The sequence below is a fragment of the Heterodontus francisci genome, unplaced genomic scaffold (genome assembly GCF_036365525.1).
Source record: "Heterodontus francisci isolate sHetFra1 unplaced genomic scaffold, sHetFra1.hap1 HAP1_SCAFFOLD_506, whole genome shotgun sequence".
Lineage (NCBI taxonomy): Eukaryota > Metazoa > Chordata > Chondrichthyes > Heterodontiformes > Heterodontidae > Heterodontus > Heterodontus francisci.
The window spans coordinates 47,162-64,599 of record NW_027140876.1 but is presented as its reverse complement, the minus strand read 5'-3'; the positions used below and the strand labels follow the sequence as shown (position 1 = coordinate 64,599).

Sequence of the window (17,438 nt, the reverse complement as noted above, 5' to 3'; positions counted from 1 at the left end):
AGGATGGACCCAGTGTGATCAGACAGTATGTAACCCGGGGAGGATGGACCTCAGTGAGATCAGACAGTGTGTAACCCGGGGAGTCTGGACCCAGTGTGATCAGACAGTGTGTAACCCGGGGAGTCTGGACTCAGTGTGATCAGACAGTGTGTAACCCGGGGAGGATGGACCCAGTGTGATCAGACAGTGTGTCACCCGGGGAGGATGGACCCAGTGTGATCAGACAGTGTATAACCCGGGGAAGATGGACCCAGTGAGATCAGACAGTGTGTAACCCGGGGAGGATGGACCCAGTGTGATCAGACAGTGTATAACCCGGGGAGTCTGGACCCAGTGTGATCAGACTGTGTGTAACCCGGGGAGGATGGACCCAGTGTGATCAGACAGTGTGTAACCCGGGGAGGATGGACCCAGTGTGATCTGACAGTGTATTACCCGGGGAAGATGGACCCAGTGAGATCAGACAGTGTGTAACCCGGGGAGGATGGACCCAGTGAGATCAGACAGTGTGTAACCCGGGGAGGATGGACGCAGTGTGATCAGACAGTGTGTAACCCGGGGAGGATGGACCCAGTGTGATCAGACAATGTGTTACCCGGGTGAGGATGGACCCAGTGTGATCTGTCAGTGTGGAACCCGGGGAGGATGGACCCAGTGTGATCAGACAGTGTGGAACCCGGGGAGGATGGACCCAGTGTGATCAGACAGTGTGGAACCCGGGGAGGATGGACCCAGTGTGATCAGACAGTGTGTAACCCGGGGAGGATGGACCCAGTGTGATCAGACAGTGTGGAACCCGGGGAGGATGGACCCAGTGTGATCAGACAGTGTGGAATCCAGGGAGGATTGACCCAGTGAGATCAGACAGTGTGTAACCCGGGGAGGATGGACCCAGTGAGATCAGACAGTGTGTAACCCGGGGAGGATGGACCCAGTGAGATCAGACAGTGTGTAACCCGGGGAGGATGGACCCAGTGAGATCAGAAAGTGTGGAACCCGGGGAGAATGGACCCAGTGTGATCAGACATTGTGTAACCCGGGGAGGATGGACCCATTGTGATCAGACAGTGTGTAACCCGGGGAGGATGGACCCATTGTGATCAGACAGTGTGTAACCTGGGGAGGATGGACCCAGTGTGATCAGACAGTGTGTAACTTGGGGAGGATGGACCCAGTGTGATCAGACAGTGTGTAACCCGGGGAGGATGGACCCAGTGTGATCAGACAGTGTGTAACCCGGGGAGGATGGACCCAGTGTGATCAGACAGTGTGTAACCCGGGGAGGATGGACCCAGTGTGATCAGACAGTGTGTAACCCGGGGAGGATGGACCCAGTGTGATCAGACAGTGTGTAACCCGGGGAGGATGGACCCAGTGTGATCAGACAGTGTGTAACCTGGGGAGGATGGACCCAGTGAGATCAGACAGTGTGTAACTTGGGGAGGATGGACCCAGTGTGATCAGACAGTGTGTAACCCGGGGAGGATGGACCCAGTGTGATCAGACAGTGTGGAACCCGGGGATGATGGACCCAGTGAGATCATCTGTGTGTAACCCGGGGAGGATGGACCCAGTGAGATCAGACAGTGTGTAACCCGGGGAGGATGGACCCATTGTGATCAGACAGTGTGTAACCTGGGGAGGATGGACCCAGTGTGATCAGTCAGTGTGGAACCCGGGGAGGATGGACCCATTGTGATCAGACAGTGTGTAACCCGGGGACGATGGACCCAGTGTGATCAGACACTGTGTAACCCGGGGAGGATGGACCCAGTGAGATAAGACAGTGTGTAACCCGGGGAGGATGGACCCATTGTGATCAGACAGTGTGTAACCTGGGGAGGATGGACCCAGTGTGATCAGACATAGTGTAACCCGGGGAGGATGGACCCAGTGAGATAAGACAGTGTGCAACCCAGGGAGGATGGACCCAAATGTGATCAGACAGTGTGTAACCCGGGGAGGATGGACCCAGTGAGATCAGACAGTGTGTGACCTGGGGAGGATGGACCCAGTGAGATCAGACAGTGTGTAACCTGGGGAGGATGGACCCAGTGTGATCAGACATAGTGTAACCCGGGGAGGATGGACCCAGTGAGATAAGACAGTGTGCAACCCAGGGAGGATGGACCCAAATGTGATCAGACAGTGTGTAACCCGGGGAGGATGGACCCAGTGAGATCAGACAGTGTGTGACCTGGGGAGGATGGACCCAGTGAGATCAGACAGTGTGTAACCTGGGGAGGATGGACCCCAGTGCGATCAGACATTGTGTAACCGGGGGAGGATGGACCCCAGTGAGATCAGACAGTGTGTAACCCGGGGAGTCTGGACCCAGTGTGATCAGACAGTGTATAACCCGGGGAGGATGTACTCAGTGTGATCAGACAGTGTATAACCCGGGGAGGATGGACCCCAGTGCGATCAGACATTGTGTAACCGGGGGAGGATGGACCCCAGTGCGATCAGACATTGTGTAACCGGGGGAGGATGGACCCCAGTGAGATCAGACAGTGTGTAACCCGGGGAGTCTGGACCCAGTGTGATCAGACAGTGTATAACCCGGGGAGGATGTACTCAGTGTGATCAGACAGTGTATAACCCGGGGAGGATGGACCCCAGTGCGATCAGACATTGTGTAACCGGGGGAGGATGGACCCCAGTGAGATCAGACAGTGTGTAACCCGGGGAGTCTGGACCCAGTGTGATCAGACAGTGTATAACCCGGGGAGGATGTACTCAGTGTGATCAGACAGTGTATAACCCGGGGAGGATGGACCCCAGTGAGATCAGACAGTGTGTAACCGGGGGAGGATGGACCCCAGTGAGATCAGACAGTGTTTAACCTGGGGAGGATGGACCCAGTGTGATCAGGCAGTGTGCAACCCAGGGAGTCTGGACCCAGTGTGATCAGATAGTATATAACCCGGGGAGGATGGATCCCAGTGAGATCAGACAGTGTGTCACCCGGGGAGTCTGGACCCAGTGTGATCAGACAGTGTGTAACCCGGGGAGGATGGACCCAGTGTGATCAGACAGTGTGTAACCCGGGGTGGATGGACCCAGTGTGATCAGACAGTGTGTAACCCGTAGAGAGTGGTCCCAGTGTGATCAGACATTGTGTAACCCGTGGAGGATGGACCCCGTGTGATCAGACAGTGTGTAACCAGGGGCGGATGGTCCGAGTGTGATCAGACAGTGTGTAACCCGGGGAGGATGGACCCAGTGTGATCAGACAGTATGTAACCCTGGGAGGATGGACCCCAGTGAGATCAGACAGTGTGTAACCCGGGGAGGATGGACCCAGTGTGGTCAGACAGTGTGTAACCCGGGGAGGATGGTCCGAGTGTGATCAGACAGTGTGTAACCCGGGGAGGATGGACCCAGTGTGATCAGACAGTATGTAACCCGGGGAGGATGGACCTCAGTGAGATCAGACAGTGTGTAACCCGGGGAGTCTGGACCCAGTGTGATCAGACAGTGTGTAACCCGGGGAGTCTGGACTCAGTGTGATCAGACAGTGTGTAACCCGGGGAGGATGGACCCAGTGTGATCAGACAGTGTGTCACCCGGGGAGGATGGACCCAGTGTGATCAGACAGTGTATAACCCGGGGAAGATGGACCCAGTGAGATCAGACAGTGTGTAACCCGGGGAGGATGGACCCAGTGTGATCAGACAGTGTATAACCCGGGGAGTCTGGACCCAGTGTGATCAGACTGTGTGTAACCCGGGGAGGATGGACCCAGTGTGATCAGACAGTGTGTAACCCGGGGAGGATGGACCCAGTGTGATCTGACAGTGTATTACCCGGGGAAGATGGACCCAGTGAGATCAGACAGTGTGTAACCCGGGGAGGATGGACCCAGTGAGATCAGACAGTGTATAACCCGGGGAGGATGGACCCAGTGTGATCAGACAGTGTATAACCCGGGGAGGATGGATCCAGTGTGATCAGACAGTGTATAACCCGGGGAGGATGGACCCAGTGTGATCAGACAGTGTGTAACCCGGGGATGATGGACCCAGTGTGATCAGACAGTGTGTAACCCGGTGAGGATGGACCCAGTGTGATCTGACAGTGTGTAACCCGGGGAGGATTGTCTAATACACGGAGTGGAAGCGGTACATTTCTGCCAGAAACTCTGAGGATTTGCTGGCGTTCCTGGAGACGGAGTTTTGGATATGAGCAAATTGGTTTTGTACCTCACAGCTTCAATTTTATTCTCATTTTCTGTGGTTGTGTTATAGATTTCTTGGTAAATGATCGTGATGAGAAAGGTCCACAGCTGGACTGAGGATCTGTAGAGTAAGATACAACAGCAGGTGAACCAGCACAGGATTGTGAGAGCACCAACCAGAGAGAACCCTTCCCATTGAAAAAGCTTCGATAGATTGACTGGGGGAAAAGGTAAGAGAAAGTCCCATTTACTCTGAGAAACACTGGTCCTGTAGACTGTACAGAAAGGTTGCAAGGTAAGGCAGGAAATGGTGAGAATGAGACTGGGGGAGTCTAACTAATGCTCCGAAGACATCAGTTCAAACACAACCGCGGCAGCTGGAGGAATTTAAATTCAATAATTAACAAATCTAGAATGAAAACCTGGTATCATTGATGATCATGAAACCATCCCATCCTCAATTATGGTGGATCTTAACAGCTCAATGTAAAAAGCAAAGCTGAAGCATTTGTTACCGTCTTCACCCTGAAGTGACGAGTGAATGATCCATCTCGGCCTCCTCCTGAGATCCCCAGTATCACGGATTCTAATCTTCAGCCGGTTAGATTCGCTCCACATAATACCAAGGAACAGCTGAAGGCACTGGATACAGCAAAGGCTGTGGGCCCTGACAGCAACCCGCCTGTAGTGCTGGAGTATTTGATCAAGTGCGACATCAAGGAACCAGTATAATATTCAAACAATTGGGAATCGGGGTAAATATCTCTACAGCACTGTGGGTGTACCTCCTGCTCACGACTGCAGTGGTGTAAGAAGGCAGCTCACCACCACCTTCTCAAGGGCAATCAGGGATGGACAATAAATTCATTGCCTGGCCAGCAATGCTCACGGTCCAAGAACAGATTTTAAAAAAACATAATTATCCAGCAGGAAGCCATGCAATGAATTGTGAAGTGAGATCAGTTTTTGTCTCGAAACACCTGGTCACGAGTGAATGTTATGTGTATTTTTGAGTAATGGATTTGATTGAAGAGGTTACTCCAGCTGAAGCAGAGTCCAGCTGATGGGAACGTGTCTGTTTTCTAGGTTGGGCTGAACTTGCATCAACATTAGATCACAATATTAAAATTGCTCTGATCTGGTAACAAATCAAAAGGAAAAACTGAACTGAAAAGATCATGTTTAATTCACTGATCACAATGCACAGACCAGTCTCATTGATCAGAATGGCCCATCACTAACAGAATAAATTAATCATTCTCAAACAATTATAGTTATAATGGAATATATTGATAACTGCAAACATTGAAAGTGTGCAGTTTCTTGATGAAGATATGTATAATTGCAATATAACTGTAAACCCAGTCAGGGAGAATTGCAATTTGTTAACTGACATCATATATGACCCTGAGATGAGATTCCAACATCATGTTCACTCCATCACCAAGTACGCTAGTTCCACCTCCATAACCTCACCTGCCTCTACCCCCACCTGAACCCCTGCTGCTGAAAACCTCATCCATGCCTTTGTTAACTCTGAACTCGGCTATTCCATTGCCTTCCTGGCTGGCGTCACACCCTGGATTCTGCATAAATTTGAGCTCATCTAACAGTCTGCTGCCTGAATCCTAACTCCCAGCAAGTCCCGATCACCCCATCACCTCTGTGTTCAGTGACCAACATTATCTCCTGGTACAGCTTCATCTTGATGTCAGAATTCTCATTTTTGTTGTCAAATCCCTCCATGACCTTGCCCCTCCCTATCTCTGTAACAACTTCCAGCTGAACAACCCTCCGAGACATCTGCACTCCTTCAATTCCACCCTCTTGAACAGCTCTAGCATTGGCTACCATTCCTTCAGCAGCCGAGGCCCAAAGCTCTGGAATTCCCTGTTTAAACCTGCACCTTTAAGCTGGTCAGTAAGCTCTACTCTGATAAACAAGCTTTTGGTCAGCTCTGCTAATATTTCCTTATATGGCTGGGTGCCAAATGCTGTTTAGCAACAATCCTTTGAAGCAACTTGAGATGTTTTACTGTGATTAAGACACTGCATAAAGGGAATCTGGTCCTGATAACTAAAGATGTGTAGAATTGTAATATAACACTAACAATAGGCTTGAGGAATTGCAATAGATTGGTAACTGCAGAGGAAAAGGATTATGCTGTAGTGATAACTGTAGGGTTCAGGAATGATGCGATACCGAAAGCCGCAGTTATGTCTTCTTGCAACATTGATCACTGCAAACATGGGAACCTGTTGTACATTAAAAAAACTACAGGTACATCCTAGTGTCGTATCAATCATCCTTTTACCAAGGGTCAAATGAAATACAACAATAGAACTGTGATTGTGTGAGGGGTTTTCATGAGTAAGCGATACTGGGAAATAGGTTGAAACATTCTGATACATGTAGCTGTTGGGTAATCTTACCAGATTGCTTACCGCGCCCCTAGCCCAGCTGTTCCAGTACAGCTACAACAGTGGCATCTTTCCGGCAGTGTCGAAAATTGCCCAGGTATGTCCTGTACACAAAAAGCAGGGCAAATCCAATCCAGGCAATTACTGTCCCATCAGTCTACTCTCAATCATCAGTAAAGTGATGGAAGGTGTTGTTGACAGTGCCATCAAGCAGCACTTGCTTACCAATAGCCTGCTTAGTGATGCTCAGTTTGGGTTCTGCCAGGGCCACTCAGCTCCTGGCCTTGGTTCAAACATGGACAAAAAAGATGAACTCAAGAGGTGAGGGGAGAGTGACTGCCCTTGACATCAAGGCAGCATTTGACGGAGTATGGCATCAAGGAGCCCTAGCAAAACTGAAGTCAATGGGAAACAGGGGGAAAACTCTCTGCTGGTTGGAGTCATACCTCGCGCAAAGGAAGATGGCTGTGGTTGTTGGAGGTCAATCATCTGAGCCGGAGGACATCACTGCAGGAGTTCCTCAGGGTAGTGTCTTCGGCCCAACCATCTTCAGCTGCTTCATCAAAGACCTTCCTTCAATCATAAGGTCAGAAGTGGGGATGTTCACTGATGATTGCACAGTGTTCATTCGCGACTCCTCAGATACTGAAGCAGTCCGTGTAGAAATGCAGCAAGACCTGGATGATATCCAGACTTGGGCTGATAAGTGGCAAGTAACTTCACATCACATAAGTGGCAGGCAATCACCATCTCCAAAAAGAGAGAATCTAACCATCTCCCCTTTACATTCAATGGCATTGCGAAGGAGTTGAGCACATAATCTGGGATGACTGAGGGAGTGCTGCCATGTCAGGTTTTTAAAAATTTGATTCATGGGAAGTGGGCGTCACTGGCTAGGCCAACGTTTGTTGCCCATCCCTGATTGCCCTTGAGAAGGTGGTGGTGAGCTGTCTTCTTGAACTGCTGCAGTCCATGTGGTGCAGTTCCATCAACAGTGCAGATAGGGAGGGAGTTCCAGGTTGTTGACCCAACATCAGTGAAGGAACAGCAATATAGCTCCAAGTCTTGCCAAGCCTCCTTCGATGGCACCTTCCAAACCTGCGACCTCTACCACCTCGAAGGACAGGAGCAGCAAATGAATGGGAACACCACCATCTGCAAGTTCCCCTCCAAGTCACACACCATCCTGACTTGGAACTATATCGCCGTTCCTTCACTGTCGCTGGGTCAAAATCCTGGAACTCCCTTCCTAACAGCATTGTGGGTGTACCTACCTCACATGGACTGCAGCGGTTCAAGAAGGCAGCTCACCACCACCTTCTCAAGGGCAAGTAGGGATTGGCAATAATTGTTGGCATAGCCAGTGACGCCCACATCCCATGAATGAATTTTAAAAAAAAGTCAAATGGTGTGAGGCTTTGAGGGGAACTTGCAGGTTGTGATGTCCCCATGTAACTGCTGCCTTTGTCCTTCTAGGTGGTAGACATCAGGGGTTTGGAAGGTGCTGTTGAAGGAGGCTTGGCAAGTTGCTGCAGTGCATCTTGTGGATGGTACACACTGCTGTCACTGTCAGTGGTGGAGGGAGTGAATGTTTAAGATGGTGGCTGGGGTGTTAATCAAGTGGGAAGCTTTGTCCTGGATGGTGTCTAGCTTCTTGAGTGTTGAGCTGCACCCATCCACTCCTGACTGTGCCTCTAGACGATGGACAGGCTTTGGGGAGTTGGGAGGTGGGCTACTCACTGCACAGTTCCCAGCCACTGACCTGCTTTTGTAGCCACTGAATTTAAGTGGCTGCTTCCAGTTCACCTCTGGTCGATGGTAACCCCCAGCATGTTGATAGTGGGGTATTCAGCGATGGTAATGCCATTGAATGTCAAGGCGAGGTGGTTAGATTCTCTCTTGTTGGAGATGGTCATTGCCTGACACTTGGGTGGCGAGAATGTTAGTTGCCACTTCTCAGCCCAAGCCTGAATGTTGTCCAGGTGCAGCTGCACATGGACACAGATGGCTTCAGTATGTGAGGAGATGCGGATGGTCTTGAATCATCTTTCTTTTTTCAAAAATTCAATCATGGCATGTGAGTGCTGCTGGCAAGGTCAGCATTTGTTCCCTGTCCTTAATTCCCCTTGAGAAGGTGGTAGTGAGCCACTTTCTTGAACTGCTGCACTCCATGTGGTGTTGTTACACCAACAGTGCTGTTTGAGAAGGTGTTCAGGATTTTTCCCCACCATCAATGTAGGAACAGCGATCATGTTCCAATCCTCCCATAATGGAGGATTCAGCGATGCTAATGCCGTTGATCGTCAAGGGGTGATGGTTAGATTATCTTTTGTTGGAGATGGTCATTGCCTGGAACTTGTGTGGCATGAATGTTACTTGTCACTTATCAGCCTGCACCAGATCTTGCTGCAGTTGCTTCGGTATCTGAGGAGTTAGAAATGGAACTGAATACTGTGCAACAATCGGCAAGCATCCCCACTTCTGATCATATGATGGAGGGAAGGTCAGTGAAGCAGCTGAAGATAGTTGTGCAGTTCAACCCAGGTCCCGCCCTGTCTTTAATTATTCTTTCATGGGATGTGGGTGTCGCTGACGAGGCCAGCATTTATTTCCCATCCCGAGTTGCCCATGAGAAGGTGGTGGTGAGCTTCCTTCTTGAATCGCTGCAGTCCATGTGAGGTAGGTACACCCACAGTGCTGTTGGAAAGAGTTCCAGGGTTTTGATGCAGTGACTGAAGGAATGGCAATATAGTTCCAAGTCAGGATGGTGTGTGACTTGGAGGGGAATTTGCAGGTGGTGGTGTTCCCATGCATCGGCTGCCCTTGTCCTTCGAAGTGGAGAGGTCGTGGGTTTGGAAGGTGCTGTTGAAGGATCCTTGGTGACTTGCAGCAGTGCATCTTATAGATGCTACACACTGCCACTACTGTGCGTCGGTGGTGGAGGGAGTGAATGTTGAAGATGGTAGATTGGCACGCTATCAAGCAGGCTGCTTTGTCCTGGATGGTGTCGAGCTTCTTGAGTGTTGTTGGAGCTGCACCCATCCAAGTGGAGAGTATTCTATCACACTCCTGAGTTCTGCCTTGTAGATGGTGGACAGGCTTTGGGGAGTCAGGAGGTCAGTTACTTGCCGCAGAATTCCAAGTCTCTAACCTGCTCTTGTAGCCACGGTTCTTATGGCTGGTCCAGTTCGGTTTCTGATCAATGGTGACCCCTAGGATCTCGATAGTGGGGGATTCAGTGATGGTGATGCCATTGAATGTCTAGGGGAGATGGTTAGATTCTCTCTTGTTGGAGATGGTCATTGCCTGGCAATGTGTTGTGCGAATGTTACTTGCCACTTATCAGCCCAGGTCCAGCTGCATATGGACACAGATTGCTTCAGTATCCAAGAAGTCACAAATGATGCTGAACATTGTGCAATCATCAGTGAACATCTGCACTTCTGATCTTTATGATGGAGGTAAGGTCATTGGTGAAGCAGCTGAAGATGGTTGGGCTGAGGAACTCCCTGGAGTGATTTCCTGGAGCTGAGATGTTTGACTTTCAACAACCACAACCATCTTCCTTTCCACTAGGTATGACTCCAGCTAGTGGAGGGTTTTCCCCCGATTCCCATTCACTGCAGTTTTGCCAGGACTCCTTTTTTAGATTAGATTAGATTAGAGATACAGCACTGAAACAGGCTCTTCGGCCCACCGAGTCTGTGCCGAACATCAACCACCCATTTATACTAATCCTACACTAATCCCATATTCCTACCAAACATCCCCACCTGTTCCTATATTTCCCTACCACCTACCTATGCTAGTGACAATTTATAATGGCCAATTTACCTATCAACCTGCAAGTCTTTTGGCTTGTGGGAGGAAACCGGAGCACCCGGAGAAAACCCACGCAGACACAGGGAGAACTTGCAAACTCCACACAGGCAGTACCAGGAATCGAACCCGGGTCCCTGGAGCTGTGAGGCTGCGGTGCTAACCACTGCGCCACTGTGCCGCCCTACTTGACCATACTTGATCAAATGCTGCCTTGATCTCAAGGGCAGTCACTCTCACCTCATCTCTTGAGTTCAGCTCTTTTGTTCATGTTTGAGCTAAGGCTGTAATGAGGTCAGGAGCTGAGTGGCCCTGGCGGAACCCACAGTGAAGGTCAGTGAGCAGGTTATTGCTGAGTGAGCACCGCTTGATGGCACTGTCAATGCCCCCTACCAGCACATTGCTGATGATTGAGAGTGGACTGATGGGGCGGTAATTGGCTGGATTGGATTTGTCCTGCTTTTTGTGTACAGGACATACCTGGGCAATTTTTCACATTGTCGGATGGATGCCAGTGTTGTAGCTGTACTGGAACAGCTTGGCTAGGGATGCGGCAAGTTTTGGAGCACAGGTCCTCAGTACCATTGCAGGAATGTTGTCGGGGCCCATAGCCTTTGCAATATCCAGTGCCTGCAGCTATTTCTTGATATCATGTGGAGTGAATCGAATTGACTGAAAACTGGCATCTGTGATGGTGGGGACCTCAGAAGACCGAGATGGATCATCAACTCAGCACTTCTAGTGTTGAGGATTGTTGCAAATGCTTCAGCCTTATCTTTTGCACTGATGGGTTGGACTCCCCCATCATTGAGGATGGGGATATTTGTGGAGCCACCTCCTCCAGTTAGTTGTTTAATCGTCCACCACCTTTCACAACTGGATGTGGCAGGACTGCAGAGCTTAGACCTGATCCGTTGGTTGTGGCATCACTTAGCTCTGTCTTTCGCATGCCGCTTCTATTTGGCATGCAAGTAGTCCTGGGTTGTAGCTTCACCAGGTTGACACCTCATTTTTAGATATGCCTGGTCCTGCTCCTGGCATGCCCTCCTGCACTCTTCATTGAACCAGGGTTGATCCCCCGGCTTGATGGTAATGGTAGAGTGGGGGATGTGCTGGGCCATAAGGTTACAGATTGTGGTTGAATACAATTCTGCTGCCGCTGATGGCCCACAGCGCCTCATGGATGCCCAGTTTTGCATTGCTTGATCTGTTCGAAATCTATCCCAGTTAGCATGGTGGCAATGCCACACAACACGATGGGGGGGATCCTCAATGTGAAGACGGGACTTTGTCTCCACAAGGACTGTGCGGTGGTCACTCCTACCAGTACTGTCATGGACAGATACATCTGCGGCAGGTAGATTGGTGAGGATGAGGTGAAGTAGGTTTTTCCCTCTTGTCTCCATTAGGTCCTGCCACAGACCCTGTCGAGCAAATATGTCCTTTAAGACTTGGCTACCTCGGTCAGTAATGGTGCTACCATGCCACTCTTGGTGATGGACGTTGAAGTCCCCCATCCAGAGTACATTCTGTGTCCTTGCCACCTTGTGTGCTTCTTCAGTAATCAATTGATCCAGCTTTCAGCTGTTGTGCCTAATACGCACTTACTCTTCAAGAATTCACGGAATCCGATTGGTGAAAGGTATATCAATATTTTATTCACACACTAAATCATCAAATACAAGCTCTCACTCACTTGCACAGTATCAAGAATCATCAAAGTACAAGCACTCACTACGTGCACAGTATACTACTCGCCAAGGCACGAGGTGATCAGTCTTGGACTTGCCGCTGCTCTTCTGTTCTCTGAGCCCTTGGCTCAGGGGTATCTTCTCGAGTGTTCTTCCCTGGGATTCTCGGGCCATTCCCAGTTTCAGTCAGAGGTTAAATCTTGCTTCCAAGACCCTCCCCTCGTCCTTACTCATATGGGTCTGACATAATGGCATAATGGTAATTCCGAAGAAGGGTCACTGACCCAAAACGTTAACTCTGCTTCTCTTTCCACAGATGCTGCCAGACCTGCTGAGTGGTTCCAGCATTTCTTGTTTTTGTTTCAGATTTCCAGCATCCGCAGTATTTTGCTTTTATTATTAATGGTAATTCCTTATTTGGCTCAGTGAGAACCTGGTCAACACTTTACAGTTTCCATTATCTACTATGAGTCTAATCATATCTTGTGTCCATGATGACACCTTTTATCTGGTATGTGCAAGGACAGTGTCTGGGATCATCAATATGTCTTTTCTATACTGTCTACAATTCCTCAGCCATCTGTGTATTGTGGCCCCTTTCTACCCAGCCCCCTTATGCTTAAAAGCACTGTTCATTGTTGTGTGACTAGCCCCTTTGTTTCCACTAAGTTCTCATGTGTTTTTGCTATATGTGCTTTTACTGGGTCTGCATCCCCTCCCCCCACTCCCCCCCACCTTTGATCCTGCAGGGCTATGCCCAAGGGATCACACCCCATGCCTCTTGGGTAGTCCACTTGTACAATTACAATTTCATTGTCAAAGCATAAGCAGTGTAATGTAAATGAAAGCACAATTTAAACATCACCATTATTACATAATCACTTGTGCAAACATAATACCGTCGCAATTTCATTTTTAAAGTCCGTGGTTTAGATGTTTCAAAAGGAACAGGGAGGGAGGTAAAAGAGTTGGGTGAGTGGCATTGCTAATCAGGGATAGTATCACAGCTGCAGAAAGGGAGGTCGTCGAGGAAGGTTTGTCTACTGAGTCAGTATGGGTGGAAGTCAGAAACAGGAAAGGAGCAGTCACTTTACTGGGAGTTTTCTATAGACCCCCCAATAGCAACAGAGACACGGAGGAACAGATTGGGAGGCAGATTTTGGAAAGGTGCAGAAGTAACAGGGTTGTTGTCATGGGTGACTTCAACTTCCCTAATATTGATTGGAACCTCCTTAGTGCAAATAGTTTGGATGGAGCAGCTTTTGTCAGGTGTGTCCAGGAAGGTTTCCTGACCCAATATGTAGATAGACCGACTAGAGGGGAGGCGATGTTGGATTTGGTGCTTGGCAACGAGCCAGGCCAGGTGGCAGATCTCTCGGTGGGAGAGCATTTCGGTGATAGTGATCACAACTCCCTGACCTTTACGATAGTCATGGAGAGGGATAGGAGCAGACGGGATGGGAAAATATTTAATTGGGGGAGGGGGAATTACAATGCTATTAGGCAGGAACTGGGGGGCTTAAATTGGGAACAGATGTTCTCAGGGAAATGCACCACAGAAATGTGGAGGTTGTTGAGGGAGCACTTGCTGCGACTGCTGGATAGGTTTGTCCCGATGAGGCAAGGAAGGGATGTTAGGGTGAAGGAACCTTGAATGACAAGAGATGTGGAACGGCTAGTCAAGAGGAAGAAGGAAGCTTACTTAAGGTTGAGGAAGCAAGGATCAGACAGGGCTCCAGAGGGTAACAAGGTAGCCAGGAAGGAACTGAAGAATGGACATAGGAGAGCCAGAAGGGGACATGAAAAAGTCTTGGCGGGTAGGATTAAGGAAAATCCCAAGGCGTTCTACACTTATGTGAGGAACAAGAGAATGGCCAGAGTGAGGGTAGGGCCGATCAGGGATAGTGGAGGGAACTTGTGCCTGAAGCCGGAGGAGGTAGGGGAGGTCCTTAATGAATACTTTGCTTCAGTGTTCACGAGTGAGAGGGACCTTGTCATTTGTGAGGACAGCGTGAAACAGGCTGATATGCTCGAACAGGTTGATGTTAAGAAGGAGGATGTGCTGGAAATTTTGAAAGACATGAGGATAGATAAGTCCCCGGGGCCAGACGGGATATACCCAAGGATATTAAGGGAAGAGAGGGAAGAGATTGCCGCGCCTTTGGCGATGATCTTTGCGTCCTCACTGTCCACTGGAGTAGTACCAGATGGTTGGAGGGTGGCAAATGTTATTCCCTTGTTCAAGAAAGGGAATAGGGATAACCCTGGGAATTACAGACCAGTCAGTCTTACGTCGGTGGTGGGCAAATTATTGGAGAGGATTCTGAGAGCCAGGATTTATGATTATTTGGAAAAGCATAGTTTGATTAGAGATAGTCGGCATGGCTTTGTGAGGGGCAGGTCATGCCTCACAGGCCTTATTGAATTCTTTGAGGATGTGACAAAACACATTGATGAAGGAAGAGCAGTGGATGTGGTGTATATGGATTTTAGCAAGGCGTTTGATAAGGTTCCCCATGGTAGGCTCATTCAGAAAGTAAGGAGGCATGGGATACAGGGAAAGTTGGCTGTCTGGATACAGAATTGGCTGTCCCATAGAAGACAGAGGATGGTAGTAGATAGACTTCAGCCTGGAGCTCGGTGACCAATGGTGTTCCGCAGGGATCTGCTCTGGGACCTCTGCTCTTTGTGATTTTTGTAAATGACGGATGAGGAAGTGGAAGGCTGGGTTCGTAAGTTTGCCGATGACACTAAGGTTGATGGAGTTGTGAATAGTGTGGAGGGCTGTTGTAGGTTGCAACGGGACATTGACAGGATGCAGAGCTGGGCTGAGAAGTGGCAGATGGAGTCCAACCTGGAAAAGTGTGAAGTGATTCATTTTGGAAGGTCGAATTTGAATGCAGAATACAGGCTGAAAGAGAGGATTCTTGGCAGTGTGGAGGAACAGAGGGATCTTGGGGTCCACGTCCATAGATCCCTCAAAGTTGCCACCCAAGTTGATAGGGTTGTTAAGAAGGCGTATGGTGTGTTGGCTTTCATTAACAGGGGGATTGAGTTTAAGAACCGCGAGGTAATGCTGCAGGTCCATAAAGCCCTGGTTAGACCACACTTGGAATATTGTGTTCAGTTCTGGTCGCCTCATTATCGGAAGGATGTGGAAGCTTTAGAGAGGGTGCAGAGGAGATTTACCAGGATGCTGCCTGGACTGGAGGGCATGTCTTATGAAGAAAGGTTGAGGGAGCTAGGGCTTTTCTCATTGGAGCGAAGAAGGATGAGAGGTGAGTTGATAGAGGTGTACAAGATGATGAGAGGCATAGATAAAGTGGATAGCCAGAGACTTTTTCCCAGGGCGGAAAGGGCTATCACCAGGGGGCATAATTTTAAGATGATTGGAGGAAGGTTTCGGGGAGATGTCAGAGGTAGGTTCTTTACACAGAGATTGGTGGGTGCGTGGAATGCACTGCCAGCGGTGGGAGTAGAAGCAGATACATTAGGGACATTTAAGCGACTCTTGGATAGGTACATGGATGATAGTAGAATGAAGGGTATGTAGGTAGTTTGATCTTAGAGTAGGTTAAAGATTCGGCACAACATCGTGGGCCGAAGGGCCTGTACTGTGCTGTACTGTTCTATGTTCTACATTGATCATTCATTAATTCTGGTACCTGTCCTGCATCAGTTTGCCTCTAACTTTCCTGAGTTTGTTCTAACATCCATGAACCATTTGTACTACAAACACTTTCATTGTTTGAAATGTCATGGATCTCCTTTACCTTTTCTATGATATCATTAATAGTGTGAGCATGATCTTCCAGTAGTCTCACCAGTCCTTCCAGAGAAGTCGAAGGAGCTCCTCCTTACTCTGTGCCAACTGCTGGTGGAATATCGATGGACTATTATGAAATCCCTGAGGGAGACACGTCCAGGTGTATTGTTGTCCCTGGAACGTAAACGCAAATTTATATTGACACTCTTGTGCCAGCAGTATGGACCAGAACCCATTGCTGATGTCCAACACAGTAAACCAGTTAGACAGTTTTAGTTTTTTTTTGTTTTCTCCAACTTTGATTGTCCTCTTTAAATGTCAGATAAATTTCCCTTTGAGTGCTTTAAATAACCACTCATATCAATTACATTTTGTTTATCGATTCCAATTTCTTATGCCTAGACTTGGTGGTGTTGCATTTTTTTTTACATTTAAAGACAGAAGTGCTTGCAACGATCTCTCTCTCTCAAGCACTTTGTCTCATTGATAAAGATTCTGTGACATTTGATGTCTGCAGTTAAGATCTTAAATTCTTCAAGCTGCCAGATCTCCTGCTGTGGCATCAGTTCTCATGTGGCCTTGGAACCTACCATCACCTGCTTAAAAAAAACGAAAAGAATACATTGTGGCTCTGCTCCTGAGCCCAATGGGTTAATTTATCCAATTATATCTTGTCAATTTAGAAATTTAAGATTTAATAATGTCCAATATATATAAATTTTACTCTCAGCAATGCAAAAATTGTGTGGTGGAGTAAATGGAAAAACAATATTGGAGGAGCATAGGTGTCGGATAGATGCAGAATAGGTGTAGGAATTATAGGGTTGTCATAGTAGGTGATTTTAATTTTCCTAATATTGACTGGGACTGCCTTAGTGCTAAGGGATCAGATGGGGAAGAATTTGTTAAGTGTGTCCAGGATAGTTTTCTGAAGCAGTATGTGGATCGCCCTACTAGAGAAGGGGCTACACTCGACCTCCTCTTAGGAAATGAGGCTGGGCAGGTGGTTGATGTGTCAGTGGGGGAGCACTTTGGGACTAGTGACCATAACTCTATTAGCTTCAAGATAGTTATGGAAAAGGATAGGACTGGTCCTCAAGTTGAAGTCCTAAATTGGGGGAAGGCTAATTTCGATGGCATCAGACAGGATCTCTTAAAAAGTTGAATGGGAGAGGCTGTTTACAGGTGAAGGGACGTCTGGCAAGTGGGAAACTTTTAAAAGTGAGATAGGAAGAGTTCAGGGCCAGCATATTCCTGTTAGATTGAAGGGCAAGGCTGGCAAGTTTAGGGAACCTTGGTTGACGAGGGATATTGAGGGCCTGGTCAGGACAAAGAAGGAGGCATATGTCGGGTATAGGCAGCTGGGATCAAGCGAGTCCCTTGAGGAGTATAAGGGATGTAGGAGTACACTTAATAAGGAAATTAGGAGGGCGAAAAGGGGCCATGAGTTTTCCCTGGCAGTTAAGATAAAGGAGAATCCTAAAAGATTCTATAAGTATATTAAGAGTAAAAGGGTAGCTAGGTAGAGAGTAGGTCCCCTTAAGGATCAGTGTGGTAATCTA

General features: G+C 48.5%; 1 protein-coding gene across 3 annotated transcripts in view; it reads left to right on the top strand.

Moving 5' to 3' along the window:
* Positions 1 to 17,438, top strand: part of LOC137361318 (NACHT, LRR and PYD domains-containing protein 3-like) — a 126,551-nt gene that overhangs the window by 67,107 nt on the left and 42,006 nt on the right. For all 3 annotated transcript variants that reach the window (XM_068026217.1, XM_068026216.1, XM_068026218.1), the window contains exon 2: positions 4,251 to 4,410. The gene's annotated coding sequence lies outside the window, so the exon portion shown is untranslated. The remainder of the gene's footprint in view (positions 1 to 4,250; positions 4,411 to 17,438) is intronic.